The sequence below is a fragment of the Muntiacus reevesi genome, chromosome 18, assembly GCF_963930625.1.
Source record: "Muntiacus reevesi chromosome 18, mMunRee1.1, whole genome shotgun sequence".
NCBI classification, from domain to species: domain Eukaryota; kingdom Metazoa; phylum Chordata; class Mammalia; order Artiodactyla; family Cervidae; genus Muntiacus; species Muntiacus reevesi.
Window position 1 is genome coordinate 42,432,583 of NC_089266.1, and position 6,000 is coordinate 42,438,582.

Consider the following 6,000-nt stretch of genomic DNA (forward strand, 5'->3'; position numbering starts at 1 on the left):
GTCAAAGCCCTCACCTTGAATACCACCTTGAGCTAAGACAGAAGAGGATGTTGAGGCTGATGGTTGGGGTTTCAGCGAGGAAGAAGCCAGATAAGCAAATGCTTGGTAAATAAGTGCTTGCTGGGTGCAGACTGGACTCTAATCTCTACAGGGTGCTGGGTTTCACCCAGCACACCTCGCCCATGTTCTGTAAATATCGTAGGTCACGGCTCTATTATTGGAACAGGTCCTTTATCTAATTCCTTTGCAGTAGTTGAGGGGGAGTAACAAGAAAAACTTCAGGTCTTCAGGTTCTTAAGAAGATTCAGCCTCAATGAATCCTCATGCCCAAGTGACACATTTTGGGGTGCAAGTTTTGCTCTCATACACTCTTTTAGTCTTTCATCATTTGCGAGATGTAGCATATTGCAGGCCTTATTTGATATGATTGTCATGAACATTGATTGAGCTAAGGCTGGAAAGCACTTAGTTTGGCTGTGACTCACCAAACTGAATCCCAGTTGTCTTCCATCAGGAGATCTGACACCACTCGGAGCAAAGACTCCCCTTTAATCTCCTTGGAAAGGACAGTACAGGTCGTCCCGACTACCCAGATGGCAGTTAAGCTCCAGGGACTTGAACCTTGGATACACATCTCACCACTGAAGAAGATCCCACCTGATACCTGGTGCTGTACGAATGTTGTAGACCTTGAATCAAAGTGAGGAGGAAGAGTAGCGGACATTCAGGTAAACTGCTTCTGTCCAAGACGATGGATGAAGATTTTATACTTTAATTAAACATGAAACCCTTTCTCCTTTTCCTTTTCCTTTCCTTTCCTCCATCCTTGACCTGGAAAGATAATACCCTCATCTAAATCCCCCAAGCCATTGCTTAAGAAGGTAATCTTTCAACTGAATTTATCATCTAATTTTCCAATCCATCTGTAAGTATCTAGATCAGATTACCTCCACTCACTAAGAGCTCACCTACCTGCAGTAAAGCCAGTCTACTGACACTGGGTGACAGGGAAGGGAAGTGCAGCATTTATTGCAGGCACCAAGCAAGGAGTCCAGACAGCTAATGCTTGAAAGGCCTGAACTCTCCTATGGGTTTCAGGAACAGGTTTTAAAGACAGGGTGAGGTAGAGGGTTGAGTGGGGCATGATCAGCTCATGGAAAGCTTCTGACTGGTTGGTGGTGTTGACTAAAAAAAGATGTACAGCTTGAGAGTTGTGAGTTAAGTTTTATTTGGGGCAAAATGAGGACCATAGCCCAGGAGGCAGTACCTCAGATAGCTCCAAGAGACTGGTCCAAAGAAGCCATGGGGAAAGGTCAATATATAAGGTTTTGGTGAAGAGAGAGTTCAATACCATGAAACACTCATTTTACAATAGGCTTTTTGTTGGTCATGAGGATCTGATGTCACCATGAAGGGATTTAGTGCTTCTCTAGATATGAGGAGAGGTATGAACATTGACCATCTGGTGATGTCCATGTGTAGAGTCTTCTCTTGTGTTGTTCAAAGAGGGTGTTTCCTATGACCAGTGCGTTTTCTTGGCAAAACTCTATTTGCTTTTGCCCTGCTTCATTCCGTACTCCAGGGCCAAATTTGCCCTTTATTCTAGGTGTTTCTTGACTTCCTACCTTTGCATTCCAGTCCCCTATAAAGAAAAGGACATCTTTTTTGGGTATTAGTTCTAAAAGGTCTTGTAGGTCTTGATAGAACTGTTCAACTTCAGCTTCTCCAGCGTTACTGGTTGGGGCATAGGCTTGGATTATCGTGATATTGAATGGATTGCCTTGGAAACGAAGAGATCATTCTGTCGTTTTTGAGATTGCATCCAAGTACTGTATTTCAGACTCTTTTGTTGACCATGATGGCTACTCCATTTCTTCTATGGGATTCATGCCCACAGTAGTGGATATAATGGTCATCTGAGTTAAATTCACCCATTTAACTAACCATTCCTAGAATGTTGACATTCACTCTTGCCATCTCCTGTTTGACCATTTCCAATTTGCCTTGATTCATGGACCCAGCATTCCAGGATCCTATGCAATATTGCTCTTTACAGCATTGAACATTGCTTCTATCACCAGTCAAATCCACAACTGGGTATTCTTTTTGCTTGGGTTCCATCCCTTCACTCTTTCTGGAGTTATTTCTCCACTGATCTCCAGTAGCATATGGACACCTACCGACCTGGGGAGTTCCTCTTTCAGTATCCTATCATTTTGCCTTTTCATACTGTTCATGGGGTTCTCAAGGCAAGAATACTGAAGTGGTTTGCCATTCCCTTCTCCAGTGGACCACAGAGGAACCAGAGGATCCTGTCAGAAGAACCAGAGATCAAATTGCCAACATTCGCTGGATCATCAAAAAAGCAAGAGAGTTCCAGAAAACCGTTTATTTCTGCTTTATTGACTATGCCAAAGTCTTTGATGTGTGGATCACAATAAACTGTGGAATATTCTGAAAGAGATAGGCATACTAGACCATCTAATCTGCCTCTTGAGAAACCTATATGCAGGTCAGGAAGCAACAGTTAGAACTGGACACGGAACAACAGACTGGTTCCAAATAGGAAAAGGAGGACGTCAAGGCTGTATATTGTCACCCTGCTTATTTAACTTATATGCAGAGTACATCATGAGAAACGCTGGGCTGGATGAAGCACAAGCTGGAATCAAGACTGCCAGGAGAAATATCAATAACCTCAGATATGCAGATGACACCACCTTTATGGCAGAAAGTGAAGAGCAACTAAAAAGCCTCTTGATGAAAGTGAAAGAGGAGAGTGAAAAAGTTGGCTTAAAGCTCAACATTCAGAAAAGTAAGATCATGGCATCTGGTCCCATCACCTCATGGGAAATAGATGAGGAGACAGTGGAAACAGTGACATACTTTATTTTTGGGGGGCTCCAAAATCACTGCAGATGGTGATTGCAGCCAAAAATTAAAAAACACTTTCTCCTTGGAAGAAAAGTTATGACCTACATAGATAGCATATTAAAAAGGAGAGACATTACTTTGCCAACAAAGGTCCATCTAGTCAAGGCTATGGGTTTTCCAGTGGTCAGGTATGGATGTGACAGTTGGACTGTGAAGAAAGCTGAGCGCCAAAGAATTGATGCTTTTGAACTGTGGTGTTGGACAAGACTCTTGAGGGTCCCTTGGACTGCAAGGAGGTCCAACCAGTCCATCCTAAAGGAGATCTGTCCTGGGTGTTCATTGGAAGGACTGATGCTGAAGCTGCAACTCCAATACCTGGCCATCTCATGGGAAGAGTTGACTCATTGGAAAAGACCCTGATGCTGGGAGGGATTGGGGGAGGAAGAGAAGGAGACGACAGAGGATGAGATGGCTGGATGGCATCAACAACTCGATGGACATGTGTTTGAGTAAACTCCGGGAGTTTGTGATGGACAGGGAGGCCTGGCGTGCTGCGATTCATGGGGTCGCAAAGAGTCAGACACGACTGAGCGACTGAACTAAACTGCACTGATGAGCATTGAGATCATAAAATCTGTTCCTAAAAACATCCAACTATCTAAAGGACTGTCCCACCAGATTCGCTGGAGCACAGAGTGCCTCACTCCACCCTGAACTCCCTCAGGGATTGTTGAAGGTCAACAGGTATAGCAGCATGGGGTTCAATCTCCATAGAGGCAGGTGGCAAACGCTTTTGGTGTTCAGTCTTCGACAATGCTCTTGGTGAGTGCCAATTTGTAGTTGACAGTGGTGAGGTAACTGGGAGTCAATATCCTCAAGCTTCTGGTTCCAGCCTGTTTGAGGTCTACATGCTTGTGGGTGGCATAGAGATAAATCCTTCCACCAAGTAGAGCTTTCTACATCTTCAAAACAACACAAAGGATTTGGCTCAGAATATTGCATATAGCCCCTGAGAAAGAACTAAAGGTGAGTGGCTAAACTATCACCATTTTGACTTGTTTGACTGTTTTCTTTCTTTTCTGCACTTTTCTCACATCTCTGATTAATTTTTTTCCCTAGGACTTGCGGAAGGCCTAGGAGGCTAACGCTTTCACTATGGACAGGGTGGTAGGTGTGGGGCTGTCACAGGATGCCTCCGGTGGCTCTGCTCAGTTACAAATGTTATGGAAAGTAAGCAAAAACATCATGACCGCTAAATACCATATCAAAGGTCAACAAAGCTGTGGGGACTACAGATAAGTTACTGAGAGTCATGCTAATGCCTTATCTCTTGGTTAACCTGAGAGTTTGCTCAAAAGTGGGGAATAGTTAAAGAGAAGCCACAGGGTCAAATTGAAGTCACTTTGGCTAAAGCCTATGATACCAAACCTCAGTGTAATACCTGACCTAATTATAGCTTCCACCTTCCCCGGAAATGTAGTCTTAATCAGCCAGTTTGGAATTTTCTGGTCAGCACCCTGGAGGTAATCTGCCTCCTGGGCTCTCTCCATCCTCAGGAGGAAGTAGCAATCTGTCTGATCCACCCCACCCCCCACCCTGTTTTTTTTTCCTCAATGGTGGTGAAACGCACATCACAAAGAATTGACCATCTGAAGTATTTTTAACTGTGAAGTTTAGTGGTGTAGAGTTGACTCCCATAGATGGGGAGCCAACAAACCACCATGCAGCTCTTTTCCATCATGCTAAATAGCTCCTCACCTTTTCTTTAAAAAAAAAAAATTTAATTTTAATTGGAGGATAATTCTTTTGCAACATTGTAAAGTGATATTGCTGGCTTCTGTGTTGAAATCTGCCATACATCAACAAGAATCAGCCACAAGTATGCATAGGTCCCCGCCCTCTTGAACCTCTCTCTCATTTCCCACTCCTCGTTACCATAAGTAAAACAGATAGCCCCTGGGAATTCGCTGTGTGACTCAGGAAGCCCACCTCGATGCTCTGTGACATCCTGCCCTTTATGAATTTTAGATATTCAAGAATTTGAAAACACAGAGAGGGTCAAATAGACTCAGCTGTGACCCAGACAGGCTATTCTGTGCCCCCTGATGTAGAGTGCCTCGTTGAACTCACACAAAAACCCCTGGGACAGCAGACCATGCTCGTTCCACAGGTGAGGATATGAGGCTGGGAGAGGTGAAGTCATTTCTAAGATCTCCCAGCTGATGAGAATGGCAGAACTGGAGATTCAAACTGGATTCAGTTTTATTTCCAAGCCTGGGTTCTTTCTAGAACCGCACAGCCACCTAACAAAGGTGAGGGATGGAGAATGACAAGAGACGAGGGGCCAGCTCCCCTCCCTTCTCCCCAAGCCCAGAGACACCACTCTGCTCGCAAAAGCAATGTGCAATGCCTTGAAGAACTAAGCAACACTGTAACAGAAAAACAAATGTTCTAGCGACCTGGAGTGGAAGAAGGGCTACAGCAGAGAAATGGAAATCGTTTGGACATTAAGACTGAGGAGGCCGAAAAACACTATGGTGAGAGTAACAGAAGGAACAGGTGTACCTGTAGATGCAGATGAAGCTGTGTGAGGGGACTGCAGCCTTACAAGGAAATGGTCCTCTTTTCTGTACAAAGTTGTTGCTCACGGGACTCTTCAAAGACTGCTCAATGGGTCTGACTGAGCTGGGGGAGAGGCAGCTGAAGGGAAGAGAGGAGAGTTCCAACTCACCTTGAACTCCGAGCTCTGTACGTGGAAGCAGAGCTCAAACAGACCTCCCCTCTGAAAAGGCACCTCCCAGATCCTCTCCTCAGTCCCCCATTTTCCTTCTTGCCTTGTGATGCAGACTACATACCTGTCACGTTTAAACTGAGGGTTGAAGTAGAAGATAAAGTCATTGTTGCTGGTTTGAAAGTCCACAGCAAACCTAGATGGTGGGAAATCAGACAGTGTGCTGGCTTACTGCCAAGGGCGGGAACAGGAGGTGCTCACACTTTGACATCTCTCTGGGAACCTGCAAGCAATCTCTGTGGCTGGTTGGTCCCATGCCTAGCTTGTTGCCATCACTTTTGTCTACCTAATTTGCATTTAGTGTGTTTTGGTGTAGTTACCACAGTTTGCCCTTA